Source organism: Apium graveolens, chromosome 4, assembly GCF_009905375.1.
Source record: "Apium graveolens cultivar Ventura chromosome 4, ASM990537v1, whole genome shotgun sequence".
Taxonomy (NCBI): Eukaryota; Viridiplantae; Streptophyta; class Magnoliopsida; order Apiales; family Apiaceae; genus Apium; species Apium graveolens.
In genome coordinates this window covers 99,361,703-99,373,416 of record NC_133650.1, presented here as the reverse complement: position 1 = coordinate 99,373,416, position 11,714 = coordinate 99,361,703, and the positions used below count along the sequence as shown (strand labels likewise).

The following is an 11,714-nucleotide window of genomic DNA, read 5'->3' as shown; positions in this document are numbered from 1 at the left end:
TCCACAGAAGCACCATTATCCACAAGGACCCTCTTAACCGGGCTATTTCCTATTATCGGTGTTATGACCAGCGGGTCGTCATGAGGAAACTTGACTCCCTCTAGGTCAGAATCATCAAAAGCCAATGTTACTTCTGTCCTGGCCCTTTTCGGGGCTTCTCCTACAATATGTATAACCTCTCTAGTATATGCCTTTCTGGAATTTTTGGACAATCCAGCAGCAGTTGAACCTCCAAAGATCGTGTTTATCACATGCCCCCGAGGTCTCGGCCCTCCATAAATGGTGTTTATAACTGGTCCTCTAGGCTAGGGGTTTCGCCCCTGATCGTCTTGGTCCCTCCTACGATCTTCAAAGTTCTTCCTTCCACTATTATTCCTGTCCCCTCCTTCTCCAGTGTATTTGTTTAATCTTCCTTTTCGAATGAGGAACTCAATTTCATCCTTCAATTGCCTACACTCATCGGTGTCATGGCCAACATCTTTGTGAAACCTGCAGTACTTGCTCTTATCTAGCTTGGCGGGATCAGCCTTCAAGGGCTTAGGCCAGCGAATATCTCTGTCTTTCTCAATTTCCATCAAAATCTGACTTCTAGGAGCATTCAGCTTAGCGTATTCAGTGAACTTTTGCCCAGGTCCTCCCTTCTTGAGGGTTGAATCAGGCTTTTGTTCGGTTCTAGGATATTTGTCCTTTGCGATATACTCCAGATCAGTTTTTCGCTTCTTGCCTCCGGTGGGCTCATTACTTACTACGGTCTTCCTCATGCTTTCTTCAACTTTAATATACTTCCCTGCCCTCTCTTGGAGCTGCAACATGCTCTCAGGGGGTCGTTTGGCCAAAGACATCTTGAAAAACTCATCCCTAGTTCCTTGTTGTAGTGCTATCATGGCTACCTTATCATCAAGGTCTGGGACTTTTAAAGCCTCCTTTGTAAAACGATTCAGGTAATCTCTCAAGGATTCCTTAGCTCCCTGCACAAGACTCATAAGAGATGCTGGACTTTTCTCATGGACTCTTCCACTGATGAATTGCTTAATAAAAGCCTGACTTAATTCTCTGAACGATCCAATAGAATTTGGGGGCAGGCGACTGTACCATCTTTGAGCCATACCCGACAGGGTTTGAGGGAAGGCCCGACACTTTATAGCATCATTCACGGGTTGCAGCAGCAGTGCATTAGAGAATGTCCTAACATGATTAGCGGGGTCTCCCGTGCCATCATAGGCTTTGATAGTGGGCATCTTGAATTTCCTTGAGATATGGGCATTCATTATCTCTTCTGTGAAGGGTGGAGTTGGATCATCAGGATCTCCAAGGGGAAGGAGATTGCTTGGATCAGTTCTTGGGACAGCAGCCCTTCTTCTTACCGGACCATCCAGGTCTATGACAGGAGGAGGATTTCTCCCCCTAGGAGGTATCTGGGGTCTGGTGGCCTGGTGAGCCTCCAAATCACGCCTCAGCCTTTGGATTTCAGCCTCATGAGCCCTGATCCTTTCCTGCACTTCTTGGGGATTCGCCCCTGGGGTGCTTTGGGGGCGTTGCCTTCCATCGGCCATTGGCTCTTTTCCAGGACGCCTCCTTCTCGGGGCCACTTCATCATCCGAAGATTCGGAGTCTCTCTCAGTGTAAGGACCAGAAAATTCCCGATCCTCAGGAATAGGACCCAAACCTCGTATATAGGGGGGTGACTACCCTCGTGCTTCGCCTCGCCCAGCATATCCGCTTCCTCCAACCTCAGGGCGAAGGGGCATCCCATTAGGGGGGTTAGTAGTAACAACAGTTGAATATTCATACCCGACGGGTCGAGAATTCACAGGTATATGTACTTGTTGAACTTGAGGATTTGTACCTTGAATAATCGAGGGAGTTGTCCCTTGTGGCTGAGGTTGAGTTCCCTCTATCTGGGCATCCCCCTGAGTAGATGCATAAGTCGAATGGGGCGGAACCTCCACGGTTGACGAAATCACCTGAGTTGTCCCTGATGGTGTTCCTTCCTCCAGAGCTCCAATTGTTCTCCGTGTTCTCGCCATGGTTGTTGTTGTGCTTTCCCACAGACGGCGCCAAATGTTATGGATAAAAAGCTAAGGTTATTATTTGCTGTATTTATTACTAAGATTCGGGAGCTCAAGGCCTTTAATGGCTGCTCTCGTGTTTCGTGGCTCGATCTGCCTTTACGAGATGCCTACGTATCTCTGTGAATTAGAGAATCAAGCCAAAAAACGTAGTTCTGATCTTTGGGGTGAGGCCCCTTATATAGATGTTGGGAGTCCTTGAATTGGACTTGGTATAGGAGACTTGGTGGGCAAGTCTCATAATTAGAATGGACTTAGGAGTCCTAAATAGTAGAAAACTGATTCCTTATCCTTTTAGGTCCCCTTGAGGATAATCTATAAGGATTTATATCCTTATCGGGACCCTTCTCAATAGCTGATTTTTGCCTTATTAATTAATTACGAAATTAATTAATAATCAGGGCTTTTGGGCCTTCTTTATTCCATCAGGCCTGATCTGTTCCATCAGGCTTTAACCTTTCTGGTCTGAGTATCATATATCTTTTTATTGGGCCTAGCAACCCGCACCTTGCAGTATTTAATCATAATTTATTTATTCCTATCAGGCATGACAATTGATTGTCATACCGATTGTAATGCCAGTATAAAACTATACTGAATAATTAAAATAAACACAGTTACACTGGAATGACTTTCAGCAAGACAATTGCAAAAGTCTTGCCAATTGTCATTGCCGTTATAAAACAAATATAAACAGAATTTACAAGTACAGAAAATATTTACAAAATTAAAATATTTCATAAATAATTATATTTTCAGTCCAAAAATAGATTTCTTATGAATTTTAGCAAATAAAATTCATAGAAAATTATTTTTAGAGAAAATAAAATATTCTGAGATATATTAAAATTAACAAGAAGAATAAATAAATAAATAAGATAAGATAATAACAATTACATAGAATTAAGCAAGAATTATGGTAAATATGATAAAATAAATTTGCAAATGAATTTTTCATTCATGAAAAATTCATTTGTAAATTCATTCAAGAACAGATTTCAGATATTAACAAGTTTAATCACTAAAGGTATTCAACATACCCAATTTACCAACTAATCTGGTAAATGTGGATTCATCAAGAGGTTTAGTGAAAATATCTGCTATTTGTTCTTCTGTTGGAACAAAAAATAGTTCAACAGTACCATTCATGACGTGCTCTCTAATAAAATGATACCTGATGTCAATATGCTTGGTCCTTGTATGCTGCACAGGGTTGTTGGTGATGGCTATTGCACTTGTATTTTCACATAGAATAGGTATTTTGTTCAATACAGAGCCATAGTCCCGTAGCTGATTCCTAATCTATAAGATCTGAGCACAGCAGCTTCCAGCAGCAATATATTCAGCCTCGGCCATTGAATTGGAAACTGTTTGTTGTTTCTTGCTGTACCATGAGACTAGTCCGCTACCTAGGAATTGACAACTCCTTGAGGTGCTTTTCCTATCAACAACACTTCCTGCGTAATCTGAATCTGTATATCCAACAAGGTTAAAACCAGATTTTTTAGGGTACCAAATACCTAGATTTGGTGCTCCCTTAAGATATCTCAAGATTCGTTTAACAGCAACGAGATGAATATCTCTAGGATCCGCTTGGAACCTTATACATAAGCATGTAACATACATAATATCTGGTCTACTTGCAGTAAGATAGAGTAACGAGCCAATCATACCTCTATAGCTTATGACATCCACCTTAATGGAGTTTTCACATGGTCCAAGCTTGACAGCTGTAGTTGACGGAGTCCTTGCTGATGCAGAATCCTCTAGATTGTACTTTTTGAGGAGTTCCTTGAGATATTTGGATTGACAAATAAAAGTTCCATCTAACCTTTGATTTACTTGTAATCCAAGAAAGAACTTCAGCTCTCCCATCATGCTCATTTCAAATTTGCTGTGCAATAACTTAGCAAATCTCTTACAGAGATTATCATTAGTAGATCCAAATATTATATCATCCACATAGACTTGGACTAATATAGTATCATTCTTATACTTTTTAGAAAAGAGAGTTTTATCTATGACACCTCTAATAAAGCTATTTTCAATAAGAAATTCAGAAAGAGTGTCATACCATTTTCTCGGAGACTGTTTGAGTCCATAGATAGCCTTGAAAAGAAAGTAGACAAAATCCAAATGATCTAGATCTTCAAAACCAGGAGGTTGCTCTACATACACCTCTTCATCCAGCTTTCCATTCAGAAAGGCACTCTTGACATCCATTTGATAAACTTTAAAGTTAGAGAATGCTGCGAATGCCAGAAATATCCTGATGGCCTCTAGTCTAGCCACTGGAGCATAGGTTTCATCATAATCAATGCCTTCAGCTTAAGAATACCCTTTAGCTACCAGTCTTGCTTTGTTTCTTGTAACCACACCATCTTCATCTAGTTTATTCCGGAATACCCACTGAGTACCAACGGCTTTCTTGTGTGTAGGTCTAGGTACCAGTTTCCAGACTTGTTGATGTTCAAACTGATTGAGTTCATCTTGCATTAAAATCACCCAATCTGGATCAGTCAGTGCTTCTTCAATCTTCTTAAGTTCCATCTCAGAAAGAAATCCTGAGAATAGACATTCATTTTGAGTAGCACGTCTAGTTCTGACTCCTACATCTGGATCACCAATAATCAACTCAAAAGGATGAGCTTTATTCCAGATAGTCTGTCTTGGAAGATTTGATCATGATGATTCGCCTCGAAACACATTGGGATGTTGTGTCCTACTAGTTGATCCTTCAGCATCTCCCCCTGAGTTGTTGTCAGGTTGACTTGATGATTCTTTGCCAGTAGCAGTGGTATCTCCATTGTTGCCAATGTTTCCATCACCATTACCTTGAGTATCATCATGATTAACAGGTTCTTCACCAGCAACAACCTCAGGTTCTTGATCATGTTCTGATTCTGAATCTGACATATCATCAAACTTCAGTTTCTCAGAAGGATCTTCAGTTTGGATACTAGGGAGTTTAGTGTCATCAAATGTAACATTTACACTTTCAGTTACTTTGTGTTGATCAATGATATACACCCTGTATGATCTTCTTCCATATCCAACAAAAATACCCTCATATTGAGCACAAAGCATCTGGCACCAAATACATGAAAGTATTTGATAGAAGGTTTCTGTTCATTCATAATCTCATAAGGAGTTTTCATGAAGTCTTTGTTGATTAGAGTTCGATTCTTAGTATAACATGCAGTATTGACAGCTTCAGCCCAAAAGTACATTGGAAGACCTGATTCACTTAACATCGTTCCTGCAGCTTCAATAAATGTACGATTCTTCCTTTCTACCAGTCCATTTTGCTGAGGGGTTCTAGGAGCTGAAAATTGTCTGGTAATCCCTTTGTCTGTACAGAATCCATTGAGAAGTGAATTCTTGAATTCTGTTCCATTATCTGACCTTATTGCTCTAACAGGGACATTAGAATCTAACTCGATCAACTTGATATGATCAATCACAACTTGTGGTGTTTCATCCTTAGAGTGAAGGAATAAAACCCACGAATACTTGGAATATTCATCAACTATCACAAGACAGTAACACTTCTTTGACATCGAAAGAACATTAACTGGTCCAAATAAATCCATGTGCAATAATTGCAGAACACCAGTTATGGAGGATGTGTCAGTGCCTTTGTGACTTGCTTTCTTTGACTTTCCTTTCTGGCAAGCCTCACACAGTCCTTCTGGGGAGAATTCCAGCTGAGGAAGACCTCTGACCAATTCTCTTTTGACAAGAGAATTCATTATTTTGAAATTGAGATGGGAAAGTCTCTTGTGCTATAGCCAACTCTCATCTGACGATGCCTTTGAATAGAAACAATTGACTTCAGGATTGCTTCCAGAGTTCATGTCAGCTACGAACAGATTTCCTTTCCAGATTCCCATCAAGGAGGGTTTTTCATTTTTCTTGTGCAGAATCGGACACTTCAGCTTGTCGAATAAAACATTGTAGCCATTATCACAGAACTGACTAATACTAAGCAGGTTGTGTTCAAGTCCTTGCACAACATACACATTTTCAATGATAACATTACCAGCTAGCAAATAGCCATATCCCTCAGTTAGACCTTTCCTGTTATCTTCAAAGGTAACCACTGGGCCAGCTTTCTCAACCATATTTAATAGCAGGGCCCTATCTCCGGTCATATGTCTTGACGATCCGCCGTCAAGAATCCACACTACCGGTTGTACCTGTTTAATGCCCTGCAATACAAATGGATTAGACCTTCTTCGGAACCCAAGCTTGGTTGGGTCCGACATACTTGTAAAATTGGCCTTTATCAGGCAAAATAACATTCTTAACTTTAATGTTCTCAACTTTCTCAATGACTGGACATTTGACCTTGTAAACAGCCTTAACAAATTTCTGTTTAGGCTTAGGCACAAATGTCTCCTTTCTAGCTTTAGGAGGACTAGCAGTCTTAGACCTATCATGCTTCCTATTATTCACATACTGACGAGGAGTAGTCTTATCATTAGAAATATGCTTACCATTAAAATAAGCATACATCAAATTAAAAGCACAAGACATACAATCAGGAACACCACATGCTTTATGAGAGGGATTAACAACATGCAACTTATGCATGGTAGACATGGCATTTTTGTTATCCAACTCATGTGTGTCTGAGTTAGTCTCAGTTGCTTTCACAACTTTGATCTGGAACCTTTGACACACTTGACTTGGAAACAACTTTCTCATTAGCAAGATCTTCAACACGGATTTCTTCTTGAATAATAAATGAGGTCTCATCAAATGGTTCAGCAATTGATTTTTTATAGAGGGGTTCATCAGCACCCTTAAGCACATGTGGTACTTCCCTACCTTTAGCACAAACATGAGGAGGGGAGTTTATGCCTAATTCTCCAATAGCAACATTATAATCATAACCTACTCCAGATGTTTGATTAATAGCTTGCTTATTGTAGAACTCTTTAGCGTTAGAGCAAGAATTAAAGTAAGCTTTGACCTTAGTCTCAAGACCGGTGATCTTGTCTTTGAGAATAGTTTCGAGTTGTCTATAACAGTCAACTCTATTTTCTAGAAAAGATACTTGTTCATTTAATTTATCTTGATTAATGTGCACAAGTCTTAATTCATTGACCTCTTTCTCAAGGTCTTTGATTTGTTGATTTAACATTTCATTATCACGACGAGCACAATCTAAGGAACCTCCTAGATGATAAACTAATTCAGCATCAGTAAATTTTACCTCTTTTCTTGACGATGAGGTGTTTGCATCACTAGCCATGAGAGCAAGATTCCCAACTTCTTCATCTTCACTGTCAGTATCATCCCAGCTTCTTCCCTTTGCCAGGTAAGCCCTTTCAGATTTACTCTTCTGATTAGAATCATAAGAGTTCTTCCTAACTTGTTTTGGCTTCCTGCATTCTGTGGCAAAGTGTCCCAACTCATTGCAGTTGAAGCATCGAATGGTGCTTCGATCAACCATCCCTGTTTTGTACCCACCACTGCTGGTGTTAGAGGATGAAGATCCACCTTTCTGGAATCTGTTATAGTTGGACTTGTACTTGAACTTGGGATTCCTCTTGAATCTGACATTGGAGAATCTCTTGACAATCAGGGCCATTGACTCATCTTCCAATTGCTCCAGTTCTTCCAAGGAATAAAAATCATCTCCTGATTGATTTGTAGTAGGAGGATCAAATTCTGCTACTATCACATTTTCTTCAGCCTTGGAAGACTGTACCATTCTTTCTGACTGTTGAGATTGTTGTTGTTGTGGTTGTTGTTGTTGTTGTTGTTCAGCTACTAGAGCAGTAGACGTGCTGACCACTCTTTCTTTCCCGTAGACTTCCTTCTCCTGAATCTGCTCCAACTCATAGGTTTTTAAAATACCATAGAGCCTTTTCAAAGAAATCTCACTCAGATCTCTTGCTTCTCTTATGGCAGTGATTCTATGTTCGAGATGAGTTGGCAGTGTTAAAAGGAACTTTTTGTTGACCTCCTGGATTGAATAGTATTTACCATTAGTGTTCAGGTTGTTGATCAATCCATTGTACCTCTCAAACACTTCAGTGATTCCTTCTCCTGGATTGGATTTAAAGTATTCATACTCAGAGGTTAGGATTTCTAACTTGTTCTCCCTAACTTCCTCTGTGCCTTCATTAATCACCTCAATAGTTTCCCAGATATGTTTGTAATCTTTACAGTTCATCACATGTCTATTCATCAAGGGATCAAGGGAATCAACTAAAATTAATTAAAGGTTAGCATCCAGGGAGGCTTCTTCTTTTTCAGCAGGAGAAAAATCCTCAGGATTCTTTACATAAGTTCTAGCTTTGGTAATCACCACATCATTTTCTATTACCTCTGGTCCAATAACCATCAGAATTTTTGGACCCTTCTTTAACACTTCTAGATATTTGGGATTTGCAACTTGTAAAAACAATAGCATCTTCTTCTTCCACATAACATAATTTTCTTTATCGAATAGTGGAATTTTAACGGTTCCAACTTTTTGTGTAGTCATTATGAATTTTTGAGTAAATAAAAATTCAAGGAGTGGAAGAATCACAAAAGTCTAGGATCTTGATTTGTTCGTTAATCAGAAGGCTCTGATACCAATTGTTAGGTCTCAATATGTTTGTAGAAGGGGGGTTGAATACAAACTATACCGTTTAATCGAATAAAATGCGGAATAAAAAAAGGTGAAACAAAATTCAAGTTAAATAAAACTATTATTAAACTTGAAAGGTGTTACAACAACGGTATCGTTTACAAGGGATTAATCTCAAATAAATTATTCCAAATCTAGAATAAATTCGACATGAACTTTTTCTATTTTTGAAATAAAAAGGATCAAATGCTAAAAGCAATTTGAGATTAAGTTCTAGGGATTTTGATCCGCTAGATAGTTACACAAGAACAAGAAAAGGATTTCTAGTAGTTTAGATTTAACAATGAATACTAGAAGTTAATGATCTGAGAAATTGCAATAAGTTCTCTGCCGTTTTCTTGGTTCTGTGTTCTTCTGTTAATTTGATATTCAATGCTCTGTCTTTAGAAAATCAGCTGCTGCTCTTATATTAAATCAATCCTTGATTTAACTGGCAAGACAATCCTGTTAGCTCAGCAAGACAATCCTTTTAACTGATAGAACTTTCGGTTGGACAATCTATTGAACTGGCATGACTTTCGGCAAGACAATTTAAATGAACTGGCATGACTTTCAGTATGACTATTGATTGTCATATCGATTGTCATATTAATACAAAAGATTGTCTTTGCTGAATTAATTTTGAATTTAAATTCAAAATCAATTCTGAAAAACCATAATATTAATTCAGAATTAATTAATCAATTAATCCAATTAATCAATAAATTAATCTTTGCAGATATAATTTATTTTCTTAATTAAATTATATGACTTAATTAATTAGTAGAGAATTAATACTATTCTTGAACAGCAACCACTCTTCTGACAATCTGCTGAAAATTACTGAAACTTATGAATCCATTTCACCACTTCAATGTTGACACTCGATGTACTGTCTGGTTCATGAATGACTAACATCCGTGATGTTTCTTCATGTCTTGATTTTCTTCAGATTAAATCCCTGCAATTAATTGATACCCTGACGAGATCTCTGTCACTTGATTAAATCCACAATCTTGATTTATATCACTGAGGCTTGATCAATTTCTTGAGCTTCTTCCAGTGAATTAAGTCCTCAAGTCTGTAGATGAACAATGTTACTTAATCCTTTGACATATGTTACTTTGAGAGATCTCTCTGACGAAAGAACCACTAATTACTTGTTACATCCTTATTTGAGTTGAGGTAAATCCTCAAATAAACAAATAGGCTATGACATATACCTTTCAAAAGAAGAAGAGGTTCTTATTGCAATGGGAGAACCAGAAGCAAATCCAAAGGCTTTGATGGACTACTCTCAACCGAAGATCAATGATATTCAGTCTAGCATTGTTCGACCAGCCATCTCGGCTAATACCTTTAAGATCAAGTCGAGCACAATTCACATGATACAGAACTCAGTTAAGTTTGGGGGTTCTCCAACAGAAGACCCCAACATGTACATCAGAGATTTCATCGAGATCTGCGACACTTTCAAGTTCAACGGAGTTTCTGAAGATGCTATTAAGTTGAGGCTTTTCCCATTCTCTCTACGGGATAAAGCTAAGTGCTGGTTATATTCTCTACCACCAGGGTCTATCACCAAATGGGAGGATCTTGCTCAAAAGTTCTTAACTAAATCCTTTCCTATGGCGAAGACTGCTGCAATCAGAAATGCACTTACTCAATTTGCTCAACAATCTGGAGAATTTTTATGTGAGGCTTGGGATCGATGTAAGGAGATGCTTAGGAAGTGCCCTCATCATGGGATGCCTGACTGGATGATCATTAACTATTTATATAATGGATTGGGTGCTACTTCTAGACCCATGCTTGATGCAGCATCAAGAGGATCCTTGTGGGCTAAAAGCTACGATGAAGCTTATGAATTGATTGAACTGATGGCTGCTAATGAATACCAAAATCCTACTCAGAGACTATCTCAGGGTAAGGTAGCAGGAATTCTGGAGTTGGATGCAGCTACTGCTATAGCTGCTCAGCTTAAGGTTTTGACGATGAAGGTGGATTCTCTATCTAATTATGGAGTTAATCATATCACTAGTGTCTGTGAACTTTGTGCTGGTGCCCATGAGACTGATCAGTATGCCATTTCTAGTGAATCAACTCAGTTCGTGAGTAACTTTCAGAGGTCGCAGCAACAGGTACCAGCCACCTATCATCCTAACAACCACAATCATCCTAACTTTAGTTGGAGCAACACTCAGAATGCGGTTCAACAGCTTTATCAGCAGTATCCAGCAAAGTAGTGCAACACTCCTGGTTTTCAGCAACCGCAATATGCACCAATGCAACAACTCCAGCTGCAACAGTCTAATGAAAAAACTGAATTGGAAGAGTTGAGGCTCATATGCAAGAGCCAAGCAGTTTCTATTAAGACCTTGGAAAATCAAATTGGGAAAATTGCCAATACTTTATTAAATCATCAACCTGGTACACTCCCTAGTGACACTGAAGTACCAAGAAAGAGGGAAGCTAGGGAGCAGGTAAAGGCAATTACATTGAGGTCTGGGAAGGTTGCAAATCCCGAACACTCTCAAGTTTTGGATGAAGAAGCTTTAGCTGAAGAAGAAGTACAGAAGGAAGCAGAAGTGGAACCAAGGAAGACTCCTATTGGACACACTCCTCCTGAGGGTAATAAAGGGGATAAACAGATCTATACGCCACCTCCCTTTCCTAAGAGGCTGCAGAAGAAAAAGCTGGATAAGCAGTTTGAGAAGTTTCCAGAGGTGTTCAAGAAACTTCATATCAATATACCTTTTACTGAAGCTCTTGAACAGATGCCTAGTTATGCAAAGTTTATGAAAGATATACTTTCTCGGAAGGTGAAGCTTGATGACTTAGAGATGATTGCTCTCACAGAGGAGTGCAGTGTTGTGCTGCAACAGAAGTTGCCTCCGAAGCTTAAAGATCCTGGAAGCTTCACTATTCCTTGCACCATTTTAATGGTGTCGTTTGACAAATTCTTATGTGACTTGGGAGCTAGCATCAATCTGATGCCTTTGTCAATCTTCAAGACG

At 39.1% G+C, this 11,714-nt stretch overlaps 1 non-coding gene across 1 annotated transcript; it reads right to left on the bottom strand.

Moving 5' to 3' along the window:
- Positions 1 to 10,340: 10,340 nt before the first annotated feature.
- On the bottom strand, positions 10,341 to 10,447 carry LOC141722933 (small nucleolar RNA R71). The gene has a single exon (XR_012575931.1). It is a non-coding gene; the product is annotated as a small nucleolar RNA R71 (small nucleolar RNA).
- Between the last annotated feature and the right edge of the window lie 1,267 nt (positions 10,448 to 11,714).